Below are 19,740 nucleotides of genomic sequence, written 5' to 3'. Positions count from 1 at the left end.
TAGATTCTGCACACTCGTAGATGGCCAAAACTGTTTAGCCATAAATGCTCGATTGGTGACAAATCTGGCGCCTTTGCAGGCCAAGAAAGTGTTGAAATTTGGCAGATATATTCCTGTGAAATTCGGATTGTATGTGAGTTAGCATCATCCTACTAAAAATAATAGTTGGAAGCCCTGCCATGAGAGGCAACACTTGTAACTGCAGGATGTCCTGCACATATTTCTTAATATCCCTTATACCACTACTAGAAGTAATTGACTTAAAGGAGTACTCCGGTGCTCCAGCGTTCTGAACATTTTGTTCAGAATGCTTGGAGCCGGAGGCAGTGATTGTGACATCATGGCCACGCCCCCTCCTGACTTCACCACATGCCCCTTCCGTTCATGACCATGACATCACGCCCGTGATGTCATGACCACTGTCGCCGGAACTCAGCGTTTGTTTAGAACACCGGGTGCTGCAGGAGATCGCGGGGGGTCCCTGCAGTGGGACCCCCACGATCAGACATCCTATCCTTTGGATAGGGGATAAGATGTCTAGCAGCGGAGTACCCCTTTAAGCAATAGCTCCCTAAATCATCACAATAGCAGTTGGGGCAGTGTGTCACTCCACAGCTAAGGGAGGACTGAAGTGCTCACCATGAGGCCTCCATACTTGAACCAGACTGTCCTCGGAGCTTGTTTGCCATGTGTTTGTTTGTTCTCACCTCCTGACACTCTGGTAAAAACGGCCTAGATGGTGGGAGTTTAATAATGCACCCCCTCTGAGAGCCTTTTTTACAGTACAGTGGGGGAAGCACTAGCTTACACCCTCTGCAAGACCCAGTGTCTAATCAGACCACACCTGCTTTTATTTATGAGACATAACTGCATGCTGAATTTTGTGTGCATATTATTACAGAGCTTTGCTGGAATATCATAAAAGATAAAAAAAAGATTAAGGCCTGTTTACAGTACTGAGACTGATGCATCCCACTTCTCTCAGTGAAGCCACACAGCTTTCATCGGCTACCGATGATAGTGGCGTGCCTTGGGGTAACAGATGTAATCTTTTGGGAGACTATGGCTGCTTTTCTGAGCTTGGTGTAGCTGCAGAGATAACTATGGATAAGATATGGACAGAGATGTAGCTTTTATGCAAATATACATTCAATGGAGCCCTGTGACAGATGCCACATCAGTAAAAACAGGTAGGCACAAGGCATACACAAAAAACATACACATACATGATACGCCAATATTAGCCTATACTACAGAATAAGCAAAAGAACAGTTCTTAGTGTGCTTCTTTAAAAGGGTTATCTGGCAAAAACTTTTATTACCCCTATATGCTCCACGATAGGCTAAGTCAGTGTTTCCCAACCCAGTCCTCAAGGCACACCAACAGTCCAGGATTTTAATTTTTCCCTGTTCTATTCCAATGGAGTAACTGAAAAAACTCGGAATGTTGGTGTGCCTTGAGGACTGGGTTCGGAAACACTGGGCTAAGTGACAGTGTGATGTATTGAGCCCAGGCCTGATACATCACAAAGCTACTCAGCCGATCACTGGCAGAGGCAGGACATCTCTGCAGCCAGAAATGATCTGAGTGCAGTGTGACGTCTCGGACCCTAAAAGCAGGAAAAAGACCGGGGCCAGAAGATGGGAGGGCGATTCCGGCCGAACCAGGGTAGCTGCAGAAGGTAAGTTAAGGTTTATTATTTTAACTATTTGCAGCTGCTTTCCTGAAGTGGGTGGAGGATGTAACTACTCTGTCTGTCTGAGGGTCAGTTGAAGGAAGTGGAACGCATGTATTCAGTGCCAGGGACCTGTTGATCCAATCTTGTTTTCTCCTGCGCAGGTATGCGAACATGTCCCGCTGTACCAGGCCCTGTAAGAAGTTTGGCAGGATTTGAATGTTTGAATGCCCTGGTTCATGCTCGATGCCCCAACTGGTTCTATTAGGAAATGTGTGTATGGTAGTTTTGTGTGTGTTGGTTTTGCATCAGGGTTTGTGCAGTGTCTGGCTATTCATGTGCCCCCTACTTTGCAAAGGGAACATGTGTATGGCTATGGCTATTATAATGTATGTTTCTGCTACTCCTTTGTGAATTGCTATGTTCCATGTTTCCTGCCTGTGCTCACGCTGTTGTGGCTGCCCAGAGCCATGCTGTATTTGGTTGTATTTCTTTATAAAAAAAGGTTTACTATTTTACTTGTCGCAGCCCAAGCATATAGGGGTAATACAAATTTACCCCTTTAAGAACACAAGACAGAACTTTTTATATGTAGTTTAATGTGACAAAAATTTATCACAATGCTTAATTTAAATGCACATCAAACAAGACAGATTTGGATGCTTCCTTTTAAGAGTTCCCTGATTTCTGTATTATATTTTGATGTAGCTGGGTTTCAAAATGATACATAGACTTCTACAAGTATGGATTATGCCAAGAATTTCTTAGATGCATAATGGCCTTTGGTAAATATTATAGACTCTTAGGGTGATCCACATGAGATCATCTCCCAGCCAACATCTGCTGGTCTTAAACCTTACTGGTTTGTTGAGGTGTGAATTTCAATAAATGCAACTTCAAGGACTGTAAGTGAAAAGACAAACACAGTAGACACAGGAATTTACCCAAGGTAAAAATATGAATTACCATTGGAGAAGCTACGGCCAATAGTGCTCTGTTTCATAAGCAGCTGCTATACAAGCAAATTGTCAGGATTCGAACCCGTGACCAGCCACATCCCAGGCAGTAGCCCTGCTTACTAGGCTACCGTCTTCTCTGGACATTCCTTCCTGAAACCTATTATGTAACCTTAGTCTTGCCAAGTCTTGCTCATCACCCTTGATTCCCCACACCTGGTACTTCCCTATATAAGTCCAGCCCCTTGCACTCTAGCTTGCTGATTATTGAGCTCCTGAGCCTTGATCAAGCTTCTCCTCATCTGCTGCTCTTGCTACTACTGAAGTCCACTGCTGACCAGGAATTGCCTACCGACTACTCTTCTGCTTTGTCCCTACTTACTGAACTGCTACCACCATTGCCATCTGGATTGTCTGACCACATTTATTGCTGCCTGCCCTGACCCACCGCCTGCCTACTGACTACGCCTCTGCCAGACTTCCTGCACTTACTACCTGCCTTCGGTCCTTGCCACTGGGCTCCACTCCTACTTCCAGCCAGCGGTCCTCTAACTCAGGTGAGCCCGTAGGATTGTTACAGAATAATCAGCCACACTATGGAGTCCGCAATGGCCACTCTGTGTAAGCAGGTCTCCGAACTTCAAGAATTTGGCACTACATTTCAGGAGAAATTTGCCCAGCTCCAAGGCGTAGTCCAAAGCCAACAGAGGGAGATTATTGAACTACAGAGGCAACTCCTGGACGTCCGCGGCGCGTCCGCAGACACCCGCATGCCACTCCCATCAAGATTCAGCGGCGACAGATGCCAGTATAGGGGGTTTCTAAACCAATGCCGCATCTATTTTCAAATGCACCCGGCCCCCTTCACCACCGAGAAAAAGAAGGTGCTATTTGTGGTCAATCTCCTGACGGATGAAGCATTAGCATGGGCATCACCATACGTAGAGACTAACAGTCACCTCCTGGACAACCTTAACAACTTCATCACCGCCATGAGTCAAGTCTTCGATGACCCCAACCGCTGTGCGACAGCCGAGGCGCGACTACATGGTCTGCGGCAAGGGAGACGCTCCGTCGCCGAATACACCGCCGAGTTTCGCCGTTGGGTCACGGACACCACCTGGAACCCAGCAGCACAGAGAAGCTAATTCCGGCGAGGCCTGTCCGAATTAATAAAGGACGAACTCGCCAGAGTTGAGGCCCCGGACGATCTGGATGACTTCATTCAGTTATGCATCCGGATAGATCAAAGACTCTCCGAGAGGAAAAAAGAAAGACTCTGGTCCTCGGACCACAGACCCACTTACTCCTTCTCTTCCACCACCCAGCGCGACCCCCAGTCAGTAACTGAACCTATGCAGGTCGACGCTCTACGTAGGTCTCTATCCACAGCTGAGAAGGAGAGAAGGCTGGCCGAAAACCTCTGTCTCTACTGTGGGGAGCCAGGTCATTTTGCCATCAAATGTCCTCATAAGATCCGAAAGACTATTGCCGTCACGGAGCTAAAGGAGCGAATAGAGACTCCAACTCCGCCTGCAGCCCCCCGAAAATAACAACACGGCGGCTCATGGATCCCACTTCATCGTCCCCATCCTCATCGACATTGAGGGGCGACAACTTTCCTGTTCAGCGATGTTAGACTCCGGGGCGGGAGGCAACTTCATGGATTTAACCTTCGCCCGTGAAAGGAACATTCCACTGACAATCAAGGCAGCCCCCGTTGACCTGGAAACCGTTGACGGATCCCCACTCTCCTCGGGGCCGGCCACTCACGAGACCACTGAACTACAACTTCTCATAGAACCAGATCACTGTGAAAAGATCCAGTTCTCTCTGATCGCCTCCCCGAAGTTCCCAGTGATCTTGGGCATCCCATGGTTGGCCACCCACAACCCCTCGGTGGACTGGGAAACCCGCTGCATACGATTCCCGTCCGAGTTCTGCTCGCTAAATTGCTCCCACAAACCCGTCCTTCCACCCGAAGACACCAACATCTCAAAACTATCGGTCAAGGATCTGCTACCCCCTGAATACCGCGAGTTCCAGGATGTCTGCGAAAAGAAAAACGCAGACAAGCTGCCACCACACCGACCCTACGACTGCCCTATAGAACTGTTGCCCGGGGCCGAAATACCCTTTTGCAGTATCTACTCCCTCTCAGAGCCTGAACTCAAGGCTCTGAAAGAGTACCTGGATGAGGACCTGAGGAAGGGGTTCATCCGGCCCTCCACCTCCCCTGCGGGAGCCCCCTTTTTCTTCGTAGAGAAAAAAGACTCCTCCCTGCGTCCCTGCATAGACTACAGAAAGCTTAACAACATAACCGTAAAAAATCGGTACCCACTCCCACTGATTTCAGAACTCCTTGAGAGACTCCGGGCAGCGAAGATCTTCACTAAACTCGACCTTCGAGGGGCCTATAACCTCGTCCGAATCCGCCCTGGGGACGAATGGAAGACAGCTTTCCGGACACGCTATGGTCATTTCGAGTACCTGGTCATGCCTTTCGGACTCTGCAATGCTCCCGCCACATTCCAGCACTTCATTAACGACGTCCTCAGGGACATGCTGGATCTGTTTGTAGTCGTTTACCTGGACGACATCTTGATCTTCTCTGAAGACCTCGAGCAGCACCGCGAACACGTCTGCAGGGTACTGCAGAGACTCCGACAGAACTCTCTCTACATCAAGCTAGAGAAATGCGAGTTTGAGCGAACCACCACTCAGTTCCTCGGATACATCATCTCCCCAGAGGGCATAAGTATGGACCCTGGGAAGGTCCAAGCTGTAATGAACTGGCCCGTTCCGAAAAACGAGAAGGAGATACAAAGATTTATTGGCTTCGCCAACTTCTATCGGAAGTTTATCCAGAACTTCTCCAAGGTCATAGCACCAATCACCCAACTCACCAAGAAGGCAGTCCCCTTCTCCTGGACACCCGAGGCCCAGGAGGCCTTCACCAAGCTGAAACTCCTCTTCACTTCTGCCCCAATCTTAATCCACCCGAACCCCGAGCTCCCATTTACAGTCGAAGTGGATGCATCAGATTCTGCGGTGGGGGCAGTTTTGTCACAACGGACAGGGGAGAGAATGCTATTACACCCGTGTGCATTTTTCTCCCGCCAGATGTCCCCCTCCGAGAAGAACTATGACATTGGGAACAAAGAACTATTGGCGATCAAGGATGCCTTCTCCGAGTGGAGACACCTGCTGGAGGGAGCCACCAACCCCATAATCGTACTAACTGACCACAAGAACCTCGAGTTCATCCGCAGCGCTAAGAGACTCTCGGCCAGACAGGCCAGATGGAGCCTATTCTTTTCCCGCTTCAACTTTCTCATCACCTATCGTCCCGGATCAAAAAACGGCAAGGCTGACGCCCTCTCCAGAATGTTTTCCGAGCCCTCACAGAGTAACAAGGGCCAAGATAACATCTTACCCGAGAGAAGGGACGTAGGGGCCACCTATTCTAAAGAACTCCTGGGCACAATCAAAGAAGGATATGAAAATGATCCCTTCCTCGCCCACCCCACAGGGAATATCAGCCTTACGTTTAAGAACGGCCATTGGTTTCATCAGGACCTACAACTATATGTACCAGAAATCGCACGGCTCGAAGTGCTCAAACTCAACCATGACTCCAAGCTGGCCAGCCATTTTGGCACAAGAAAGACCCATGAGCTTCTCTCCCGCTCCTTCTGGTGGCCAACATACAAGGAGGACATCAAGAGGTACATCTCCTCATGCGCGGTCTGTGCCCGCAATAAGACTCCTCGTTCCTCTCCCGTGGGTCTGTTACAACCCCTCCCTATTCCCTCCCGCCCCTGGGGCTCGATCTCCATGGACTTTGTGGTAGACCTTCCTCCTTCAAAAGGGATGAACACCATCCTGGTCGTGGTCGACCGTCTCACCAAGATGGCCCATTTCATCCCCTACAAAGGCATACCCACCGCCAAACAGACGGCCGATCTAATTCTCAGAGAGGTCTTCAGGCTGCATGGGATCCCGGACGAAGTGGTCTCTGACCGAGGCGTACAATTTGCCTCAAAGTTCTGGAAGAACTTCTGCCTGGCGCTTGGGGTTAAAGTAAACCTGTCCTCCGCTTTCCACCCTCAGTCAAACGGGCAGACTGAGAGAACTAATCAGACCCTAGAGCAGTACCTACGCTGTTTCAGCTCCCACCTGCAGGATGACTGGCTTGACCATCTCCCCACGGCCGAGTTCGCCTACAACAATGCTGAGCACAGCTCAACCAAGCACAGCCCCTTCTTTGCTAACACAGGCTCGCACCCGGTATTCATTCCCCACCTGCCCGTCGCCTCCACCCTCCCAGCAGTGGCCGAACGCGTAACAACCCTACAGGAGGCACAAAAGAACATTATAGACAACCTCCAGCTCGCCCAGAGGCGTTTTAAACAGGGAGCAGACAGACGTCGCAAACCCACCCCGGGCTTCCATGTGGGAGACAAGGTGTGGCTGTCCACCAGGAACCTCAGATTGAAGGTCCCCTCCAAAAAGTTGGCCCAAAGATACATGGGTCCGTTCCGGATCACCGCACAAATCAACGAGGTCACGTTCCGGATTGACCTTCCGGACTCCATTAGGGTGCACCCTGTCTTCCATTGCTCACTCCTCAAGCCATACGTGGAGAACACCTTCACAGGCCGCCACTCGCCCCCTCCACCACCCGTGAGGGTACAGGGTGAAGAAGAATACGTGGTCGCAAAGATCCTCGACTCCAGGATCCACAGGGGAAGACTACAATACCTAATTGGGTGGGAGGGTTACCCTCCCGAGGATAACTCCTGGGAGCCAGAAGAAAATATCCACGCCCCCAGACTGGTAAAAGAGTTCCACCAACGGCACCCCGGTAAGCCTGCCCCTGCGGTGCCCGGAGGTCACCTTGGAAGGGGGGGGGGTACTGTCAGGATTCGAACCCGTGACCAGCCACATCCCAGGCAGTAGCCCTGCTTACTAGGCTACCGTCTTCTCTGGACATTCCTTCCTGAAACCTATTATGTAACCTTAGTCTTGCCAAGTCTTGCTCATCACCCTTGATTCCCCACACCTGGTACTTCCCTATATAAGTCCAGCCCCTTGCACTCTAGCTTGCTGATTATTGAGCTCCTGAGCCTTGATCAAGCTTCTCCTCATCTGCTGCTCTTGCTACTACTGAAGTCCACTGCTGACCAGGAATTGCCTACCGACTACTCTTCTGCTTTGTCCCTACTTACTGAACTGCTACCACCGTTGCCATCTGGATTGTCTGACCACGTTTATTGCTGCCTGCCCTGACCCACCGCCTGCCTACTGACTACGCCTCTGCCAGACTTCCTGCACTTACTACCTGCCTTCGGTCCTTGCCACTGGGCTCCACTCCTACTTCCAGCCAGCGGTCCTCTAACTCAGGTGAGCCCGTAGGATTGTTACACAAATGCTCTTTCATCGACTGATCACATTGTTTTGGTCAGACAAAAATAATAATTGTTAGTTGGCCACATATTACTGTATGTAAACAAGGGATGTGCGGCTAAAAATGATGAGAGTGGAGGGTTGCATGAACAATTGCATGCATGCATAATGGTTAAACCACGTAAAGTTTCATTAAACAAGTGCGAATTACATATAAGACAATGGTTATATGCTAACCTGATAGCAACAGATTCCCAGCAAATCAAAATAGGAAAATAATGGTGGAGTGCCTAAAATTACATTTATTGATATGCATTAAAATTCACCAAAGAAAAAAATAAACATGTGATTCCCAAATAGTGCACAATATCTGATCAAATTGACCACGTTTCACATACAGTCATGTAAAAACTTGCATTGTTAGATAGTCATGCAGAATTCAATTAGCTGAATGATAACATACACTATATACCAAAGATAATAATCCAGCACCTGATATAACACAATGCAGTCATAATTTTACCAATAGCAACCAAATTGCGTATACCCTGCAGTATATGGTCACACTACTGCAATGTCCACTTATTCCCAACATACATTTCTGTCCACCTGTGCACAACCTGCACCAGGGGGACGTCCTCAGGGGATCTCGAATTATTAGAGCACAATATATTCATGGGGTATACTGAGGTAAGAATAGACATATGACGCAGCTATCGTATAGTAGAGAATATATAACACAAGTACTATGTTATGGTCTATTGCTTTGCTTCCCATATAGCGCAAGAATGAGTAGCACAGGTAAGTATGTAATAGTCTATTGTCTCGCTGCCCATATAGCGCAAGAATAAGCAGCACAGATAAGTATAGATATATATTATTACAGGTATATGTGATTATAAACCCAAGTGCCATACAGGTATCAGCAGTCATCAGGGTGGCTCCAATAGGCAAATAAAACACAAATATACATTGTGTGTAAGTAATACCTCAGTTCTTCTATGGAGCCACACCAAAGTGGCAAAGGGCACTACTTACAGATCCGGAGCTCACTCCTATGCTTGCTGTATGGGAGGATACTCCTGCAATAGCAAATGCTAACTGTAGTGAACAGAGTACTTAATCCCCGGTCTGTGAGCATAGTCCCTTATCTAAGGTATTACTCACATTCCGCCAGGATAACAATGTCGCTCCTTCTAAGCCTGCAGTGGCAGGTCTCCGGGTATGGTTTCCCCTCGTGGCGCGCAGTTAGCATGCCGGCGTCTAACTGACAAAGCCTGTTCAATTCCGGGATTCCCTCTTCTGCCATCCCTCCATGATGCAAGGAGAGGGCGGAGCCTAATGACGCGATGTGTGTATTAACAGACACGCGTCATAGTGTACTAGATAGAACTGGCCAGATGAAGGGTATGGTAACCATCAGCTATGGACACATAAGTGCAGGTACTATTGGCATAACTTAGTTAAATGCCCATTTCTAAAATACAGGTTAATCGGCCACCTATAAAATCTCAGAGCTTAAAACCACTCACAACGCAGCATAAATGTAAGAAAATCAAAGTAATAAATATGGCTTTACCACAATGGGATAAACCAGCACAGTGGCAATAAATTAATTGAAATAATATTTCACAAAATCATTGGATCTGATGGATTGATGGTCACCAGGGATAAGCAGTAGTCAGCATACGGGAAGGAAGGACACAGATGTATAAATCATGTATAAATATAGTGGAGACAGTCATGTCATTCGGACGGTGATGGGACATTAATATATGGGGAGGAGTCAGCTAGTATTACCCTACCGGGGCGATGGCAAGAAAAAGTGGGGACCTCGGGTGCTATTATGCCCTATATTCCTTACACCATAGCCCTAGTCCCTACACGGCAGTGGCGCCCTTGGTACCGTAAGTATGGAAACTCCTAATTGGACCCTGATAGTCCCTATCTATGAGGGTATGCTGTCTCATGGGCTGACTACAGCCCCCCTATCTAGGGAAATACCCTCAAGCCGACTCCTCCCATGAATAGTCTCCCCTCCAGGGATGTACGATACCTATAAATTAAATAAAAGGGACATAAGTACGTTTTTCATTGAGTCCCATTGGGGGCATAGTTTGCAATTCAAATATCCATCTGCTCTCTCTTTGTAATAATAGTCTGTCGAAATTACCCCCTTGTGGAGATTTCTCCCGCATGTGCAGATGGCTAAATACACAATACCTGTTGTACTACAGTTAATTACGTTTTTAATCTTGTACCAGGATTATCAAAAGTCCTTCCCTTTCTTACACTGATACACGCCCTACAATGACCACATGCAAGTGAAACAAAAATTTACCTATGGAGCCACGTATGCCATGGAGTCGGTGGTGCCAGATAACTATGTACCAAAGGATCCCCCAAGCTCCATCCTCTCCTAAAAGTAATCACCGGATACGCACCTATGATGTCACCCAGGTCCAGATCCAGTTTTAAGATGTTCTAATGTTTTGAGAAAATGTTCTGCACCTGGGTAGACGCTGAGTCATAGGTGCCAATAATTCTAATGGGGTTCGCGGTCACATCCCTTCTCCTGGGTACCAGGAGCTGCTCTCTTTTCTGCTCCCAAGCAAATTGGTAAGCCCTCCTAAGTGCATAGTCTGGGTACCCTCTATTCCTGAAACAGGTTCTTAAATCTATAGACTGAGTGACAATATCTCTTATATCCGAACAGTTCCTCCTGAGATTGAGATACTGCCCCTTAGGGATTGCCCTTTTTAGGGAGCCCATGTGGCAACTCTCCCATCTCAGGAGGCTGTTCATCGCAGTCTTTTTCCAATAGATGTTTGTTTTTAAACTCCCCTTTCCATCCTTGGAGATATAAACGTCCAAAAACGCTAATCCCTCTTGGTTTGTTTCTGAGCTGAAAAAAAGCACGATGGTGTTATCATTCAGGAGTTTTAGGTAATTGTCAAAGTCATACACACAAAGAACAATAACATGCACTCACCGCGACAATGGTGCCTATGCGTCCGGAAATCTGGGATACCGGGAGGACATTGGGCTGGAAGCGAAAGCGCTCAGAGCCTCTGAGCGCTTTCGCTACCAGCCCGATGTCCTCCCGGTATCCCGGATCTCCGGACGCACTGACACACTTGTCGCAGTAAGTGCATGTTATTGTTCTTTGTGTGTATTACGTTGTTACTACAGCTCTATTACATGCACCCCGCAGGTGTCAAGCATCTCACAGGATTCCTAGCCATCTCCGCTTACATATCCTTCTAGCGTTAGTGGCACATAACGTAGTGCTCTCCTCTTCATTCTACTCTGCTATATAATTGCCAAAGTCAGTCTTGGTCCCTGTCCACAGGATAAACACATCATCTATATATCTTGACCACATAATTGCATGTTCAGAGAGGAATTCCCTCTCATCTGTGAAGGCAGTGGTCGCCTCCCACCAGCCCAGGAACAATTACCTAAAACTCCTCAATGATAACACCATCAGGCTTTTTTTCACCTCAGAAGCAAACCAAGAGGGATTAGCGTTTTTGGACATTTATCTCTCCTAGGATGGAAAGGGGAGTTTAAAAACAAACATCTATCGGAAAAAGACAAACAGCCTCCTGAGATGGGAGAGTTGCCACCCGGGCCCCCTAAAAAGGGCAATTTCTAAGGGGTGATATCTCCGTCTCAGGAGGAACTGTTCGGATATGAGAGATTTTGTCAGTCAGTCTAGAGATTTAAGAACCCGTTTCAGGAATAGAGGGTATGCACTTAGGACGGCTTACCAATAGAGACTATGCACTAAGGACGGCTTACCAATTTGCTTGGGAGCAGAAAAGAGAGCAGCTCCTGGTACCAAGGAGAAGGGACGTGACCTCGAACCCCATTAGAATTATTGGCACCTATGACTCAGCGTCTACCCAGGTGCAGAACATTTTCTCGAAACATTAGAACATCTTAATACTGGATCTGGACCTGGGTGACATCATAGGTGCATATCCGGTGATTACTTTTAGGAGAGGATGGAGCTTGGGGGATTCTTTGGTACATAGTTATCTGGCACCACCGACTCCACGGCATACGTGGCTCCATAGGTCAATTATTGGTTCACATGTGGTTATTATAGGGCGTGTATCAGTGTAAGAAAGGGAAGGACTTTTGATAATCCTGTTTCAGGTAGAACGTACGAGATTAAAAACTTCATTAACTGTAGTACAACAGGTATTGTGTATTTAGCAATCTGCACATGTGGGGTGATGTATGTGGGGAAAACTGTTTGCCAGTTCCGCAACCGGGTCCTCGAACATCTGGGGGACATTATGAATGGGCAAAGCAGGCCAATAGCCAACCAAGTATACACAACTCACTCAGGAGACGTTGCCCAGATCCAATTCATGGGCATTGAAAAAGTGAAGAAATCTCCACGAGGTGGTAATTTCGACAGACTATTATTACAAAGAGAGAGCAGATGGATATTTGAATTGCAAACAATGACCCCAATGGGACTCAATGAAAAACTTACTTATGTCCCTTTTATTTAATTTATAGGTATCGTACATCCCTGGAGGGGAGACTACTCATGGGAGGAGTCGGCTTGAGGGTATTTTCCTAGAAAGGGGGGGCTGTAGTCAGCCCATTAAGGGCGCCCCTGCTGTTTAGGGACTAGGACTATGGTGGAGGGAATATAGGGCATGATAGCACCTGAGGTCCCCACTTTTTATTGTCATCACCCCGGTAGGGTAATACTAGCTGAATCCTCCCCATATATTAGTGTCCCATCACCGTCCGAATGACACAACTGTCTCCACTATATTTATACATGATTTATACATCTGCATCCTTCCTTCCCTTACGCTGACTACTGCTTATTCCTGGTGACCATCGATCCATCTGATCCAATGATTTTGTGAAATATTATTTCAATTAAATTATTGTAACTGTGCTGGCTTATCCCATTGTGGTAGAGCCATATTCATTATTATTCCCTATTTTTATCTTTATCATTGTGTATTATTAGATACACCATTCATCACATATGAACAATATGGATTATTATCACTGACACTACCAACAAAATAGAACCAGATCATGTAAAATGACTTTTAATAACACATATGCAAAAAATACATACAATAAAAATAATAAAAAGAGGATAAAATAAGGCACTACAATAGCAGTCACAGAAGATGGGAGCAGGCAAGTGGTATAGCCCTACATGGAGTACAGGGAATAACTAGTGTACCATAGAAAGTACAAATGTAAACATGGAAGAGGTCACTGGATATTATTGAAAAATGTCTATAAACATATTGGTAACAAATAATGTAACAGTGACACATCAAAGAATGTCCTAAATGGGAAAGGGTACAATAAACAGAGAGTCCTCAAGGGAAAAATGAATGAGACACCAGAAAGTCCTCCTGCCATGCAGCCACACACCTACCTCCTCCTACCCCAACGTACGTTTCGCCCGTGCTTCGTCAGGGGGCGTGTCTAAACCTCCTGCCAGGTGGGTATATATATCATCACTCCACCAATGGTGTCCCTCCTCTAGATGATTGATAGCTGTCTAATCCAATAAGAGGCCTTCATTGCCCCTCATACCACTGGACCTACCTCTCTATCTGATCGCCAGTAATAAGTCACACCTGTTTATCTCACCTCCTAGTATGGTGCTGTATAATGAGATGCGACTAGCGCATCATCACTGTGCGCCACAATTGAGGAAGTACTGGGCTGGATGAGCTCAAAGACTTCCTGGTCACATGACCAGAGACCGGTCATCTGATCCCGCATCATCACTGGGCGGTCACATGATCGGAGGAGTCCGCACAACACAGCTAGAATGACAAGGGTCGGTACCCGCGCCGTATCGCAGTGGGGAAGTACTAGTAGCAGTGCGATCTAGGCACATAACAGGATGCGAACATCCCGAGTATGCGCAAACTGCACCAAGAGGATCGGCCGACATAGACATACATAACAAGACACAACATAGAACATACAGGTGAATACAGATATAACACCACACGCCAAAAAGTGCACCATTTATTTAAGCGCTGTAACTTTAGGTAGTGATCCTCCCGATCCGCGTGTGTTTATTACAACTTATCTGGTGGGTTGTTTTTATGTTTGTCTTGGTTATATTGGTTTTAATCCTCTTTTCTTTGTCTCTTTTTGTTTTTAGATATCCCATGGTGTCTACAGTTCCCTCCAGTGTTATTTTGTCCTACCTGCCATGTATCCATATTCCTACCTCCTGCTGTGCTGTATTTGTAACCTATACATGAATTAATCATTATTTCTTATTGTAGCATATAGATAGCTTTATACATCTAATACCGGTCCATTTATTGGACATTTTTACTTGTGTTCTTTTTTTACATTAATAATTTATACTCTGTGCTGCCTAGTGTTTTTTTCTAGCATATTCTATACAAATTTATCTATTTAACTACTATCTGCATAGCAGTTTATTATATTAATGCACTTTACCATACATAGCACCGCGCGCTTCTATCCTAGTGATTCACTTGCACTTTCATTTTTATTTTCACTCATTTTTTCAATATTATCTTACATTGGCCACCTTTTTATTTTTGAAGAGACCATATTCTATCACTGATTTTATCCTTGTATTTTAAAATCTATATATATATATCTATATCCCCTATCATTTGTTCTTTTTAGTCATGCACCCATATGGACTTTTTCCGTCCACGGGCACTTTAGTATTGATACTTTCACTTAGTGTGTTTATTTTCACGGATCAAATAGTATTTCTCTATCACGGGTCCTCCCAATAATAGGTTTGGACCATATTTTATTTAAATTTATTTTTAATAAATTTTCACATCACCTTTTTTTTTTTTTTTTCTATTCAATCAGTTTAATGACCTTCTGTGTCACTTACCACTCCTTTTTCACCATTATTTCACATTTATGTTTTAGTTTGCTATTTTTGAAAAATGTTTCAATAATTAACGAATTTATTCCATAATATAAGTTGGTTTAATTAATTTTTCCTTACTCCTTTTCTAGGGGATTTTCATATATTCACTGATCATCATTTTTCACATTCATCACATTTCTGGTGGGTCTCCCATTCACTTTGTCACCCTTTCACAGTTTGTTGCACTTTTTGGCGTGTGGTGTTATATCTGTATTCACCTGTATGTTCTATGTTGTGTCTTGTTATGTATGTCTATGTCGGCCGATCCTCTTGGTGCAGTTTGCGCATACTCGGGATGTTCGCATCCTGTTATGTGCCTAGATCGCACTGCTACTAGTACTTCCCCACTGCGATACGGCGCGGGTACCGACCCTTGTCATTCTAGCTGTGTTGTGCGGACTCCTCCGATCATGTGACCGCCCAGTGATGATGCGGGATCAGATGACCGGTCTCTGGTCATGTGACCAGGAAGTCTTTGAGCTCATCCAGCCCAGTACTTCCTCAATTGTGGCGCACAGTGATGATGCGCTAGTCGCATCTCATTATACAGCACCATACTAGGAGGTGAGATAAACAGGTGTGACTTATTACTGGCGATCAGATAGAGAGGTAGGTCCAGTGGTATGAGGGGCAATGAAGGCCTCTTATTGGATTAGACAGCTATCAATCATCTAGAGGAGGGACACCATTGGTGGAGTGATGATATATATACCCACCTGGCAGGAGGTTTAGACACGCCCCCTGATGAAGCACGGGCGAAACGTACGTTGGGGGTAGGAGGAGGTAGGTGTGTGGCTGCATGGCAGGAGGACTTTCTGGTGTCTCATTCATTTTTCCCTTGAGGACTCTCTGTTTATTGTACCCTTTCCCATTTAGGACATTCTTTGATGTGTCACTGTTACATTAGTTGTTACCCATATGTTTATAGACATTTTTCAATGATATCCAGTGACCTCTTCCATGTTTACATTTGTACTTTCTATGGTACACTAGTTATTCCCTGTACTCCATGTAGGGCTACACCACTTGCCTGCTCTCATCTACTGTGACAGCTATTGTAGTGCCTTATTTTATCCTCTTTTTATTATTTTTTATTGTATGTATTTTTTGCATATGTGTTAATAAAAGTCATTTTATATGATCTGGTTCGATTTTGTTGGTAGTGTTATGTTATAGCGGACCAGCCGTGGTTTCTTTACTTAGTTGCTGTGTATGTGTGAATTATTATTATCACGGACCACTTTGATTTTCTTACATTTATGCTGCATTGTGAGTGGTTTTAAGCTCTGAGATTTGATAGGCAGTCAATTAACTTTTTTTTTTTTTTTTTTTTTTTTTTTTTTTTAAGAAATGGACATTTAACTAACTTATGCCAATAGTACCTGCACTTATGTGTCCATAGCTGACAGTTACGATACACGTCCTCTGGCCAGTTCTATCCAGTACACTATCCAGTCTGTTGATACAAACATTGCGTCATTAGGCTCCGTCCTCTCCTTGCGTCATGGAGGGACGCCTAGGAGAATCCTGGAAGTAGACAGGCTTTATCAGTTAGATGCCGGCGTGCTAACTGCGCGCCACGAGGGGAAACCATACCCGGAGACCTGCCACTGCAGGCTTAGAAGGAGCGACATTGTTATCCTGGCAGCATGTGAGTAATAGCTTAGATAGGGGACTATGCTCACGGATCGGGGATTAAGTACTCTGTTCACTACAGTTAGCGTTTGCTATTGCAGGAGTACCCTCTCATGCAGCAAGCATGGGTGTGAGCTCTGGATCTGTAAGTAGTGCCCTTTGCCACTTTGGTGCAGCGCCATAGAAGAACTGAGGTACCACTTACACACTATGTATATTTGTGTTTTATTTGCAGATTGGAGACACCCTGACGACTGCTTTTACCTGTATGGCACTTGAGTTTATAATCATATATACATATAATCATACATATTTATACTTACCTGTGCTGCTTATTCTGGCAATATATGGGCAGCAAGGCAATAGGCCATTACATAGTACTTGTGTTCTATATTCTCTACTATATGATATCTGCGTCATATGTCTATTCTTACCTCAGTATACCCTAAAAATATATTGTGCTCTAATAATTCTAGATCCCTTGAGGACGTCCCCCTGGTGCAGGTTGTGCACAGGTGGACAGAAACGTATTTTGGGAATAAGTGGACATTGCAGTAGTGTGACCATATACTGCAGGGTATACGCAATTTGGTTGCTATTGGTAAAATTATGACTGCATTGTGTTATATCAGGTTCTGTATTATTATCTTTGGTATATAGTGTATGTTATCATTCAGCTAATTGAATTCTGCATGACTATCTAACAATGAAAGTTTTTATATGACTGTATATGAAACGTGGTCAATTTGATCAGTTATTGTGCACTATTTGGGAATCACATGTTTCTTTTTTTCTTTGGTGAATTTTAATGCATATCAATAAATGTAATTTTAGGCACTTCCCCATTATTTTTCTACAAGTGCGAATCTACAATATCTTCGCTCATATAGGGAATGTCTATGAGGCACCAACCACTGCATTTAACCCCTTAAGGACTCAGCCCATTTTGGCCTTAAGGACTCAGACAATAAAATTTTAACGTTTTCATTTTTTCCTCCTCGCCTTCTAAAAATCATAACTCTTTTATATTTTCCTCCACAGACTAGTATGAGGGCTTGTTTTTTGTAATGACATAACTCATTATATCATAAAATGTATGGCGCAACCAAAAAAACACTATTTTTGTGGGGAAATTAAAAAGAAAAACGCAATTTTGCTAATTTTGGAAGGTTTTGTTTTCACGCTGTACAATTTATGGTAAAAATGACATGTGTTCTTTATTCTGAGGGTCAATACGATTAAAATGATACCCATTATTACATATTTTCTATTATTGTTGTGCTTAAAAAAAATCACAAACTTTTTAACCAAATTAGTACGTTTATAATCCCTTTATTTTGATGACCTCTAACTTTTTTATTTTTCCGTATAAGCGGCGGTATGAGGGCTCATTTTTTGCGCCATGATCTGTACTTTTTTTTGATACCACATTTGCATATAAAAAACTTTTAATACATTTTTTATAAATTTTTTTTTATAAAAATGTATTAAAAAAGTAGCAATTTTGGACTTTTTTTTTTTCGTTCACGCCGTTCACCGCACGGGATCATTAACATTTAATTTTAATAGTTCGGATATTTACGCACGCGGCGATACCAAATATGTCTATAGCATTAATTTTTTTACACTTTTTGGGGGTAAAATAGGAAATAGTCCCCCATAGGGGACTATTCATAGCAATATCATGATTGCTAATACTTATCTGTTCTATGTATAGGACATAGAACAGATCAGTGTTATCGGCGATCTTCTGCTCTGGTCTGCTCGATCTCAGACCAGAGCAGGAGACACCGGGAGCCGGAAGGAGGAAGGTGAGGGGACCTCCGTGCGGCGCTCTGAATGATCGGATCCCCGCAGCAGCGCTGCGGGTGATCCCATCATTCATTGAAATCGCGCACTGCCGCAGATGCCGGGATCTGTATTGATCCCGGCACCTGAGGGGTTAATGGCGGACGCCCGCGAGATAGCGGGTGTCGGCCATTTCCGGCGGGTCCCTGGCATCGCTCCGATGCCCGCGGTTATGCACAGGATGTAAATGTACGTCCTGGTGCGTTAAGTACCACCGCACCAGGACGTACATTTACGTCCTGCGTCCTTAAGGGGTTAAAGGGGTACTCCGGTGGAAAACTTTTCTTTTTTTTTTTTTTTAAATCAACTGGTGCCAGAAAGTTAAACAGATTTGTAAATTACTTCTATTAAAAATTCTTAATCCTTGCAATACTTATTAGTGGCTGTATGCTACAGAGGAAATTGTTTTCTTTTTGGATTTCTTTTCTGTCACTACCACAGTGCTCTCTGCTGACACAGGAGGAGCACTACCAGAGCCCTGCAAAATGACCTTTAGCAGGCCACAAATGTGCATGTGTCCACTCAAACGGTCAGAAACAGACTCCATGAGGGTGGTATGAGGGCCCAACGTCCACAGATGGGGGTTGTTCTTACAGCCCAACACCGTGCAGGACGTTTGGCATTTACCAGAGAACACCAAGATTGGCAAATTCACCACTGGCGCCCTGTGCTCTTCACAGATAAAAGCAGATTCACACTGAGCACATGTGACAGATGTGACAGAGTCTGGAGACGCGTGGAGAACGTTCTGCTGCCTGCAACATCCCGGCTTGGCCTTGGGTCAGTAATGGTGTGGGGTGGCATTTCCTTGGGGGGCCGCACAGCCCTACATGTGCTTGCCAGAAGTAGCCTGACTGCCATTAGGTACCGACATGAGATCCTGAGACCCCTTGTGAGACCATATGCTGGTGTGGTTGGCCCTGGGCTCCTCCTAATGTAAGACAATTCTAGACCTCATGTTGCTGGAGTGTGTCTGAAGTTCCTGCAAGAAGAAGGCATTGATGCTATGGACTGGCCTGCCCGTTCCCCAGACCAGAATCTGATTGAGAACATCTCGGACATCATGTCTCACTCCATCCACCAAGGCCAGCTTGCACCACAGACTGTCCATGCTTTAGTCCAGGTCTGGGAGGACATCCTTTAGGAGACCATCATCCACCTCATCAGGAGGATGCCCAGGCATTGAAGGGAGGTCATATAGGCACGTGGAGGCCACACACACTACTGAGCCTCATTTTGCTTTGTTTTAAGGACATTACATCAAAGTTGGATCAGC

The 19,740-nt window shown here is 45.3% G+C and overlaps 1 protein-coding gene across 9 annotated transcripts in view; it reads right to left on the bottom strand.

Annotated features, from left to right (window-relative positions):
• Positions 1–19,740, bottom strand: part of AOPEP (aminopeptidase O (putative)) — a 697,195-nt gene that overhangs the window by 338,640 nt on the left and 338,815 nt on the right. The gene's annotated exons all lie outside the window — the stretch shown is intronic.

This window comes from Hyla sarda, chromosome 1 (assembly GCF_029499605.1).
Source record: "Hyla sarda isolate aHylSar1 chromosome 1, aHylSar1.hap1, whole genome shotgun sequence".
NCBI lineage: Eukaryota > Metazoa > Chordata > Amphibia > Anura > Hylidae > Hyla > Hyla sarda.
Note: the sequence above shows the minus strand (reverse complement) of the source record. Positions and strands in the feature narration are given on the sequence as shown.